This window comes from Gossypium hirsutum, chromosome A06 (assembly GCF_007990345.1).
Source record: "Gossypium hirsutum isolate 1008001.06 chromosome A06, Gossypium_hirsutum_v2.1, whole genome shotgun sequence".
Classification (NCBI taxonomy): domain Eukaryota; kingdom Viridiplantae; phylum Streptophyta; class Magnoliopsida; order Malvales; family Malvaceae; genus Gossypium; species Gossypium hirsutum.
Window position 1 is genome coordinate 16,058,737 of NC_053429.1, and position 12,740 is coordinate 16,071,476.

Here is a 12,740-nt window from a genome sequence, read left to right on the forward strand (position 1 = left end):
ATACTTAACCACATGCATACAATCATTTCTGAGTCATCAAGACTTGATCAAATTTAAAACTTTTTCTAACCTTGGTTAAACTCCTTAATGTGGGCCTACGAGGCCTTAAACTCTCATTGGAAACCATTCAGAACCAACTCAGGTCCTTAAACCGACTTAATAAAAATGACCTTTGAGATAGGGCATGCGCCCGTGTAGAAGGGTAACACGCTCGTGTGGTCGTTATAACATGGTCGTGTTGATGGCCTATGTAACACACATGGCCTAGGAATCTAGGGATACGTCCGTGTCCCATACCCGTGTAAATTAAATTCTAAATTCGAACCTCCAGGGGTTTTCACACGGCCTAACATATGCCCGTGTCTCTCACACGGCCATGACACGCCCGTGTATAAAAATATTGACATTCTGTTTCTAACATCAGCAATCCTTAAGGGTCACACGGCCAAGGAACACGCCCGTGTACTAGGCCGTGTCCTTTACACGACTGAGACACACGGTCGTGTCTCTACCCGTGTGTTTACTACCATGCATACTAACTTGAAATTTTTACGTGCAGGGGACACATAACCGGAAAACACGCCTATATGGATGGCCGTGTGTGAGACACACACGTGTGTCTACCAGTGTGGACAACATGGGGCTATTTACTAAGCCCTTTGCCACCCTAAAACACAAAATAACAACATCCATCACGCTAAAGATCATCATAATATGATTCCTCAAGCCAACAACCACATCTAAGGCCTTTACACATTCCATATTTACTAAAACAACCAACAAATTACCCATTCATGAAATAACTCATTATATTCATATACCAACTTTTAACTTTATCCATTTCCATGGCCTTATACAAAATGAATCAAAATGCTAAAGTAAGCCAACACATTTGGCCAATTAAAAATTACACAAAATTCTAAAGTCAGGGTCCTATACATGCCATAATCAAAATAAATAGATCTAAATATATCAAGTGCTTCGATTGATAGTGTGATCGATGCCTCCAACGTCCGCTGATCTATGAGCTAATTAGGTGGCACTATAAGAAGATGGAAAGAAATAAGGTAAGCATAAAGCTTAGTAAGTTGCATGCAATAAATATAACATCATCATCATGCTCATAGTACTTAAGTAGGCATAAACACAACTTACTCATCATTAGCCAATACATTTCACATAGCATATATTGAGCTCACATCTCAATACATTTCAAATAGGTATTGTACCACTCACAACATGGTTATACTTTCCTTGTTTAACTTAAATTGTGACTCTCACCGTTGAACCATTTGGAATGCTATCGGATATTCATTAAGCCTCAAACATAGGGTGTAATATCGATGCCATGTCTCAAACATGGTCTTACACTAGCTCATCCATCAAGTCGATGCCATGTCCCAGACATGGTCTTACACTGACTATCGAAATTGAGGCTGATGCCATGTCCCAAACATGGTCTTACACTGGCTCTCACATCTCTGTGTCGATGCCATGTCTTAGACATGGTCTTACACTGACACATCTCATAGTCGATGCGTGTCCCAGACATGTCTTACAATAGCTCTCGTCTCAATGCCATGTCATGTCCCAGACATAGTATTACACTGGCTCTCATAATGTGGCCGATGCATGTCCCAGACATGTCTTACACTAGCGCATAAATGACCCAAATGTCATGGCACGAATATCTGATTTGTTCCTAAGGTTCACCCGGGAGTTCTATTATCTCAATTATCATCATGTATTTTCATTTCCAAAATTAATCAATTTATGTTATATCAATTCAAACACATATAATAACAATGAAGTTGTATTATTTACATATTACTTACTTCGGTACTCAAAATGTGGCGACTAGTTCAGCTTAGTCCACTTGCTTCGCTTTTCCCCGGTCTAGGCCCGAATTTTGTAATTCTTGATCTAGAATGATAAAAATTTATGAATTTAATCATTTTATTAATCTAGATACTCAAAAATTTAAAATTTGATAAAATGACCATTTTGCCCCTAGACTTTTACAAAATGACCATTTTACCCCTAGGTCTGAAAATTGATTTTTATCAAATTTTTTCATATCTTAAGCCTATTTGATTACTTTTTACACTAGAATCAGTCCAAAATTTTCAATATTTCACACCTTTATCACCTATTTTACAACTTATGCAAAATTGTCCTTTTTAGGGTTTTCATGAGAAATCTCTTCACAAAAGTTGTTTATTTCACAACCATGGTTCATTTTCTTCCATAAAATTTTAGAAAAAAAACATGTTTACTATCATGAAAAAACCCTAGAATTTCAACCATTTTACAAAATAGTCCCCTCATTTGAAAGCTTATGATACAAGGATCTCAAAAGTACAAAAATATTCAAGAAAAGCCCTCAAAATCACTTACTTGTAGAGAGACTAAGTGGCTGAAATTTCAAGCTTAAAAAACTCCTCTAATGGCTGATATTTTCGGGGGAAGAAGGAAAGGTAACAAGAGATGACAACATTTTTCTTTTATTTTATTTCTAGACAACATTAAGTTATCAATTTACCTAACCCTTTGACTAGATGAATTTTCTTGTCTCATGGCCGGCCAAGCTAAAATAAAAGGGTCTATTTTCCCTTTAAAGACCCCCAATTTAAGTTTCATGGCAATTTAACACCCTTAGCTATCAATTCAAGACTTTTGCACTTTATGCGATTTAGTCCTTTTTCACAATTAAGCTCACAAACGCTAAAATTACTTCACCAAATTTTTCATGCACTGGCACAAATATGATATAACTCTAAATTAATAATATAATACTTTATCTAACTTCGGATTGGCGGTCTCAAAACCACTGTTCTGACTAAGCTTAAAATAGGCCTATTACAATGAGAGGTGAGTTTTGTGACTGAAAAGAGGGATTGGTAGATTGAGCCGATGTGGATGACGGATTTTCAGATGTTGAGATGTCATAATTAGAGGTATTGGTATCTTTATTGGAGGGTGATGAAGGTGGAGGGGATGGATTTGATGATGGGGGCAGGTGATTAGGGTAAGTGAGGGAATTTGAGGTTTGGTAATGTGTTCAGGATTGAAGTATGGTGTGGGAAGGAATGGGGATTATGGTTGACTGAAGGGAAAGACACATTCTTCAAATCGAACATGTCGTGAAACATATACATGACTAGTGGCATCTTGGCATCTATAACCCTTGTGCTTTGGAGAATAACCTAGGAACATATACAAAGCATAATGAAATTGCAATTTGTAAGCATGATATCGCCTCAAAAATGGGAAACATAGGCACCCAAATGTTCTTAGGAAGCTATAATCAGGATTCAAATGAAACAACGACTCATAAGGTGAAACCCCTTTAAGAGTTTTAGTAGGTAACCAATTTATTAAAAACACCGCTGTAGAAAATGCATCATTCTAATAGGATAACGACATTTGAGCATGAGTGAGCATAGATAAACCGACCTCCAAAACTTGACAATGTTACGTTCCACTAACCCATTTTGTGGACAAGAGAGATAATGTTGAATCCCATGTTTTGTAAGATACGCATGGAAGGTAACCGAGCTAGGGCTAATAGGTCCTATATGTTGAGGGATTGGATAGGAATGTTTAGGGCCCAAATAGTAGTAACCATAGGCAGAAGGTCTTTGAATAAAAAACCAAGATAAACGTTGTTATGAGCCTGTATTTTTCCAAATGACGTTGTCGACACCGCAAGGGAGGGGGCTTTGCATATCGTATCGAATCGAAAGTAGCAACGATCAACCAGATAACCAAATTTTCCACAAAGTTGGCATTGTAATCGAGAGGAACCACCAAAGTGAACTCTAACCCATCCTCAAAAAGACTCATTTGTGGGTCGACGATATCGAGGTGTGTCATGAGAGTCCTCAGAAGTTTGAGAGGTCGTAGGAGATTAAGCAGTGACAATGTTAGCAGATGTAGTAACCTGGTTTAATAAAGTGTGCTGTTGAGTTTCAGCATCGAGAAGGATCACTGTGACAGTATATAGGTTAAAAGGTGTTTGTGGAGAGGCTATTATGATGGTAACCATAGAATTGCACTCAGGAGGAAGCTTGTTTAGAATAGCCGTAATGTGCTCTCTTTCAACAATAGTTTCACCACAGTTAGCTAGATTGTCATAGATCATATTATGTTCATAAGAAAATCCTTTATGGGCAGTTTGCCTTTTTGTTGGGTATGAAGTAATCGATAGTAATACATCAGCTTGGCCATGGATTTGCTCTTAAAAAGTTGGTCAAGAACATTTCATATGTCACGAACGGAGTCGTATCCAATCAAATAAAGGAGAATGCTAGTACTGACTGATAATAGTAACCAAGAGACTAAATCACTGTCTTGTTTTTCAAGTAGCTCAAATTCTAGATTTGTTGATGTAGTTCCATCATCGTTGGTGAGGTTTTAAGATGGTAGAAGATATGAACGATCAATATAACATTGAAGTTTATGAGTTTTCGACGTTAAAAGTATCTATTGCTTCCATAATAAATAGTTTGTATGATCAAGGATGACAGTAATACGTTTGGTGGAGAAAATCTTGCTTTCATCTGAGTTTAGGTTAACAACTGCAGAACCCTGAGCAAAAGGATTCACAGTGGTTGGAGGTGGGTCTGGTGGCATCGTGAAAAAAAATACGACTCTAGATATCAAGTTGGAAACCAGATCTGAAGAGTAAAAATAATATAGAAATTAAAGGAGAAAACTGATACTTCATTAAATCAGTCCCATCCATTCGATAATAGGGATAGTAGATTTATACAAAATCTGTAAAGAAAATGACAAAGTTGGTTAGCCTGAAAATAACAAAGTCGATAGCTGCCAACCTTACAGCTGAGCTGGTATGCTCAGTCATTCTATTCTAAATTATTATCTTTACCCAATTTCAAGATAGCTATATTGAATAGCTAACATAAGCATCATCCATGTGGAGATAGGGAAATTGTAAAACAAAATAATAATAATAAAGTAATGGCGATTGGTGTTATTTTGCTTCTGGCTGCTAAAATATCACATTCTTGTTTCTTATGCTAGTTTTTTTTTCCATAGTCAATACTAATGTTCTCTTATATATCGAAGTATGGTCCTAAAAAATTTAAGTTAAAATATATCCTTTGCAAAGTTTGAACCAATCTTTCTTCTATTTTTTTCTATTGTTTCACTTGTTGTACCTTGATTGTTGATTGTGTGGGAGCAATATAAGAGTATGCAATGGCGTATCTAGAAAATGGAAAAAAATTCATTTAGAAAATTTAAAATTTAAAATTAGTAAAAGTAAAATTTCACTTTGGCTTCCCTAAAAATGATAAAATTTTGATTTAATCCTTTAAAAAATTATAAAAATATAGGCTATTAAAAATTAAAATTTAATTTCGGCCCCCCTAAAAATTTTTTTTGGCTTCAACCTTGAAAGTATGCTAAGAAAGTTAAGACGATGATAAGCTCATTTTGTAGTGTGTGCACATTGATTTATCAATCATGATTCAATAGTCATGATTGTTGATCCTAAGTTGAGTTCTTTCATTCATCAATCTAAATAAGAACAATAGAACGATTAACTACAATGAAAGGATAAGTTGGTGGTAGTTATAGTAGTAGTAGATGATACAACTCTTTGCTATGAATTGTTACAACTCTTCCATCAGTGGCGGAGTCAGAATGTTAATTTTGGGAGAGCCAAGCTAAAATTAGACGTGCTACGTAGCTTTTTTCCCTATAACATATATTATGTATGTTAGTTATACTATAAAAAATTAGATAAAAATTTTGCTCCACATTATATTTCCAAATATATATAAGTTAAAAAAGATAGCACGAATAGAAATTTAAAAAGAACAATTAAGAAGAAATAACATATCATTACTTAAAATTGTGCATGACGTTCTTTCAAGGAAATAAAATCACTAAATATAGAGTTTGAATACCCTTTCTATAGTTGCAGTTGAAACAGGAAGAGTTAACAGAAGATGGATTTATCTAACAAGAAAATATACCTTTGATATCTGTGTCTCTGCTATTCCTTGACAAAGATCAGAAATTGTGGACAAATTCGGCAATTTCGGATGATTTGGAATATTTTGCTTATAAAGTTACAACTGATACTTCAAGGTTACTTTCTCTTACTTAGTGAAATCAATATGATAATATTTTTCCACAAGACAACAAATATCATCCATATTGAAGGATTTATAAGCATCCTTAGTATCCAAAGCAGAGCTAAAGGTAAAATGATCAATCGCTTATATATTAAATCTACTATTTAGCTCAAGAAGTTGAGAATCTATAACTGCATTGAATATATCAACTCGATAATAGTGCTCCATATTGAAATTAGCATGTTGGTGATGACCATGTTTTACCACATATGAAGATTCCATATCAAGAACCTCAATATTGTGATTTTCACAAAATGCTTTGACAACAGATTGTCCCAACCATCTTTTCTCAACTTTTGTATCAAAGTTTTGGTGCTTGAGAATAAATACATAACATTGACTATATTTTGGGATCTTTGCTATAGATGTTGACAAAGAATATATATAATGCCAATTATCTCTTTCACTAGATGTAAATAAAAACAAATCAAAAGATGTAATCTTTTTATATGTTACAACTGCATCCCCACAGATAGATCAATAGCATTTTCTAGAACAGAACAAGTAGCATCAAACATCCTTATCAAGCTACAAACATAACTAAAATGAGAAATCCGACAAGTTTCTCTAGCTCTTTTCACAGTGTTAATTTGGTTAAATACTTTACCAGTTTCAAGTTCATCAATTGCCAAAATATTTGCAATTTCAATTGCTTGGCAGCTCGTAACTGACCATAGTGTTTGAAAGAGACACTAATTATTAGGGGTAAGCAAAATCTGATTCGATTCAAAAAAATCAATAAAATATTCAAATTTTTAATTAAATAGTTCGAGTTAATCAAGTTATTCGGATCAACTCGAATAAAAAAATTAAGTTTTTTGGTTTAACAGCCCGATTTAGATCCTAGTCGGAACGGTGGTTTCGGGACCACGAATCCTAGTTAGAAAAATATTTAAAAATTATTTTCTGTGTTTATTATGTGTGAATTATCATGTGTGAAACTTTTGTGATTTAATTTTGTCGTTTGAGTGTCCGATTAAATAAAAGGACCTAATCGCATAAAATGCAAAATTTGATTGCTAATTGTTGAAGTGTCTAATTGCTTTGTTCTTTTAATGCGGGGTATTTATAATGCAATTATACCATTGGTTTTTTAAGTGGACGGTTTTGGATATGTTAAATATGGTTTTCTAATTAATTTTAAAAGGTTAAATTTGTAAACTAAGTAATAACTTATATATGATATATTATATCATAATTAAAAAGCCATGGTTCATACTTTTTTATTATGACCGAATATGAAAAAAAAAAGAAAAGAAAATGAAGCTTAGGTTTCGGCCATGGTTGATCTTGATTAAGGTATGTAACTAGCCCGGTTTTTAATAATTTTTACGTTTTTGAGATCGTTGCTAAGTTATCTACAAGACCCATGTTTGAATTTTTTATTTTGGTGAATATTTTGAGTTATGCCATTATTTAAAGCTTGTGATTTTTGTTATTTGATGATGAAATATGAAAGATATGTTTTGGATTAACATGTTTTGTATTGGAGTTTTTGATGATTTTGAGTAATTAGGACTAAATTGAAAAAATAATAATTTGAGGGACTAAAATGTGAAATAAATGAAATAAATGGACTTGTATGAATATGGGTAAAATTTGGCCCAACATGGGTATAATGAAATTTTCTATATTTTGTGTTTTGTGTAATAAGGATTAAATTGTAACAAGTGTAAAATGTCCGGGGTAAAATGGTAATTTTCCCATTTATGTTTTTTTGGACTAAATTGAAGGAAAATATGTTTGAATAATTATAATTTGAATATGTTTAGATCAAGAACCAAAGAAATCAGATTTGGATCGGGGAAAAACTAAAGTTGTCGACTAGTCATCCCGTTCCATTTTACATCGTCCGATGTAAGTTTATAAGTAAATAGACGTACTTAATTGTAATTAAATGCAAATTATATATGCTAAAATGAAATATATGAATTTATATATGCAATTGTCGAATGTGTATAAGCTTGGCAACCATGTTCATGTGTTCGTTTCGACCAAGTTACGATGTTTGAAAGCCCCATATGAACCTTAGGAATAGCTAGGATACATATTTTATGACATAGGATTCCGATATGTGATGTGCGAGGAAGACCATGGCATCGATATATGTGTACTAGTAAACCCTATCTGCGATAGTGGCATCGATATGTGAATATATGTAAGACCATGTTTGGGACGCTGGCATTGTACAATATGTGTGATTATCCTAGTGTCCTATCCAATTCCGAATGGTTCATCGGGAAACGATAAGTTGTGAACGAATATGTAAAACGAGCTGAATGAGCAGGTATGAATTAGTTTGTTATCTATTTGAAATAAGGTAAGTAAGTAACTTGATATTTGCTACAAATCATGTGTGGTGCAAATGAAGAATATATGTGAATATGGTATGTGTATTCGACCTTGTGAATAAATAATTTGGGTATTATTGAGATGATTCTTAACTATGTGTACACATGATTAGGTATATCTGGCCATATAACTAGTATAAGTATATGAAGTTATATTTTGATACATGAGCTTATGTACCATAGTGTATGTGGATTAGGTTTTATAATGACTATTTGGCTTTGAAAATTGAATGATAAATTGTTAATTTAACTATACGAGCATTCGACCAAGGTAACCCTTATGTATGATAAAGATATTTTGCCTATATATATATGTATGTGTATTCGGCCATATAATATAAATATGTATGTGGTTATTATCCTTTGATTTATGAATTTATGTAAATGTTCATTCAGCCATAAATAATCTATATGCGAAAATACATATAAAATGCATGAAATTGTAAGCTTAAGTTTTAAGTAACTCTGATAGTATAATTTGGTTTAGTTTAAATGATTTGATTATGTCATTTAGTTGTTTATTTGCTTATGACTTACTAAGCTACGAAAGTTTACTCGGTTTGTGTTCATGTTTACCTCCGTTTTATAGATTTTGGATTCAAGTTATGAGCTCAGGAATCATCAGAAAAGCTTATCATACTATCGACTATCTTCGGTATTTTTTTAGCTGAATTCTCAAACCTATGACATGTATAGGCTAGATTATAGTTGGAAATATTGGATTATGGTTTTGTATAATTTAAGCCATGCGAAGATGGCCTAACTTCATCGTTTGAATTCGATTTTGTTTGTTTATGGCTTAAGTTCATTTTGGTTATCATGCTACGTATCATGGATGGATAATATGTGTGATATCTATTTTGTGTAGTGAAGTTGGTTGGTGATTTTAGATGTGTGCATTTGGTTGATTCAGTTATGATATATATAGAAGGATAAACATGTATGTGAATTCGGTTGACATGCTTAATTAAGGTATTATATATGATTTAGCATCAATAAGTATAGGATTATGTCTAAACAAGGTAAAAGATTATTGTGATATATTTATTACTTGGTATATTAAGTTTTGTGTTTGAGTAAATATATTTGAAATTGGTTAGGTGATAAAATATAAGTGATGGATATTAACTAGTTGTGATTCGGCATTTATGCTCATGAAATATGATGAATAATTTTGTATATGGATTATCGAACATGAGAAGTAACATATGAAATGGATATGCCATGTGTTTAGAGCGTGATTAGTGTTTTGGTTATGTGTTTGCATTTTAAATATGGAAATTCTTAACTTGTGAATTAGATATGAAATGAGTTGTTATTTGTACTCAAAATGGTTTAACTTATTATGGTTATATGCGCATAAATTGTAATAATAGAAGAGATACATTTTGGTCATGTTATAATGTTGCTAAGGTACCTATGTTTTAATTGGTTCAATATGTGCATAGTCGAGTGACTAGAAAAGGGGTATGTTTAGTCCTTAATGATATTTATTTAAGTGAAATATATGTAAATGGTTGATTAATGCCATGTGGATCTTTTAATCTAAAATAATGTGCAAAGCATGTTAGTTCATATTGACTATTATCTATGCCGTATTGTATTTATCAGATCTTATTATTTTATTATTTTTTATTCCTAATTTTTTATAATTATTAAGTATTTTAAGTTTTTTAGGAAACAAGAATGTTGGTTTAAAACTACTTATTGTTTAGGTTAATTCGAGTTTTAGTATACTTAAGAATTTTATTTATATTATTTAGCTAGCCTATATAAAGGCTTTTATATTGTACACAAAAATTAATTATTATTCAACTTTTCGTTTGAGTTACTAAATTCTCTTTTAGGTTTTATTTTCAAGAAAATTTTTTGAGGTTTTTTTAAAGAGTTTTAACAATCTTTTCAGATTATAGGGATTATCTTCAAACTTTTTATTGCTAAGTTTTCTTTCTTGAAGGGAAAATTCGAATTGCATAAAAGGGGTTGTGGATTCTTTTTGTTTTCATGCTCCTTAGGACTTCTGCACATCATCTTCATTTTTTCCATCTATCTTTTTTATTTTCTCCTTTATAATTTTAATATTTGATTTATTCAATTGCTTTTTTATCTCATTTTTTATTTTAATATTTTATTTATTCAATTGCTTTTTTTATCTTAATTATTCTTTAATTTTTTTAATCTATCTTGGATTCGTTTACGTTTCAGGTTGTGTTAAAATTTAAGTTTCTTTCCGAATGTTTAGAGTCCTAAGTCAAATCCGCGACTTGAACAAACTTACAATCCTCTTCCGCTATCATCTGCTCATTCGTATCATTCGGTATTAGTTTTTTGGGCATTTCAGGTGTTTTTTGTGTTCTTATAAACTGATTTCCAGCAAACAGTCTTAAAATGAATTTTTTTACCCAGAACGTTCTCGAGAAAAAAATAGTTTTCAATGGGTAAACATTTTTCAAACAATCTGAAATTTTACCTATTGATTCTTGGAACTTTTTAGAATATTAAAAAAATATTTCCCACAAAAAAGTGACCAAAAAAGTACAAAAACAGAAAAATATGAAAAAAAGAAAAAAATTAAAAAATATTATGTGGGTTGAATTTCGTGCCGAAACTTTCTAGATTAGATATACATTATTTGAGGAGGCTTCAATTTTAATTATGTCATTTTGGAAATTGAAAACACCTTGAACGAAGTTTGTCAAGTTGCTTCGCAATTTTTTGAGTTTTCGGGTTTCAGGGATTTTCGTTTACTCTTAACCTTAAATTTTCATTTGTTTTTTCTTTTTATTGTTATTTTACTTATTCTAATACAATTTTTTCTTATTTAGTAGGTTAAAGCACGTTGCACATTCCTTCCTCCATGCAACATAATTCTTTGGTGTCTAGCCGATTTTGGACTCCTAATGCTACTAGACTTGTTTTGCTAGTATAATTCTAATACAATCTGATTAGTTTATATAAACACTTTTAAAAGCCTCACAAGATTAATTCTTACCTCATTGAGAATTTTATTTTTATTTCTGAGTGCATAATAGTGACATTTGTTTAATTTTTTTTATTGAATGTTATGTTCTTTTCAAGCGTTCATAATGATTCGTAATACTATGAACAAAAAGTTGAAAATGGATCAAGAGGTTCAAGATCAGCAATGGGAAACTATTCTGGACACGATCAACAAAAATTTGGAATGTCTAAGTACCAAAATTGAGTGTCGGAATCATGATTAAGGAGATAAGGTTGATCAGCCTCGTCTTCGTGCAAATAATATTAGACGTGCACCTCACACAAATGATGGGACTTTCATCAATAATGATCATGGACAACCTTTTTTTGGCTAAACCAAAGTTCTCAATTCTACAAATTTGTGCAAAGAATGATCCCGAAGAATATTGTGAGTGGGAATCAAAAATTGAAATTATGTAACACCCATAACCCGAATCTGTCGTTGAAATAGGGTTTTGGAGTATTACTAAAGTTATCAATTAAACAATCATACAATTCTCATATTCAAACAAACATCATTCAAATACAATCATATAGTCCCTAATATGAGCCATCGAGGCCAAAAACAAGCATTAGAAGTGGTTCAGGACTAAATCGAGAACTCATGGAAATTTTGGGAAAACATAAAAAATTTTCAAAGTATAGGGAACACATGCCCGTGTGGCCCGACCGTGTGTCTCACACGGCCAAAGACACACCCATGTCACAAGCAGTGTGGAGATTTGAAATGGAATCACGTGACTGTGTCCCAGCCCGTGTCCTATTCCGTGTAACTCATTGAATTGGGTCATACGACCAACCACACACCCGTGTGACTAGCCCGTGTACCCTTCGAAATGGCCTCACATGCCCGTGTGCCAGGCCTTGTGCTAGGCTATGTGAAAACTGGAGGGTATACTGACTTATGCCACACGGCCAAGTCACACGTCCGTGTGCTGGGCCATGTGGAGCTACTGACTTCATTTCTAAATAAGTACCAGGGGACACACGACCGTGTCACCTAGTCATGTGTCCCACACGGCTGAGACACATGCCCGTGTCTCTGCTCGTGTGGAAAAAAATTGGCTATGTTTCAAGCCACATTTCTCACCCAGAATGATGTCAACCTAGGTTCAACAATGCACAAACAACCAATGCATAAATAGGCACTTATAACCAACCAATTTCAAGTCAAAATCATATACTACCAATAACAACAACCAAAATGCTCATAAGCATCCCA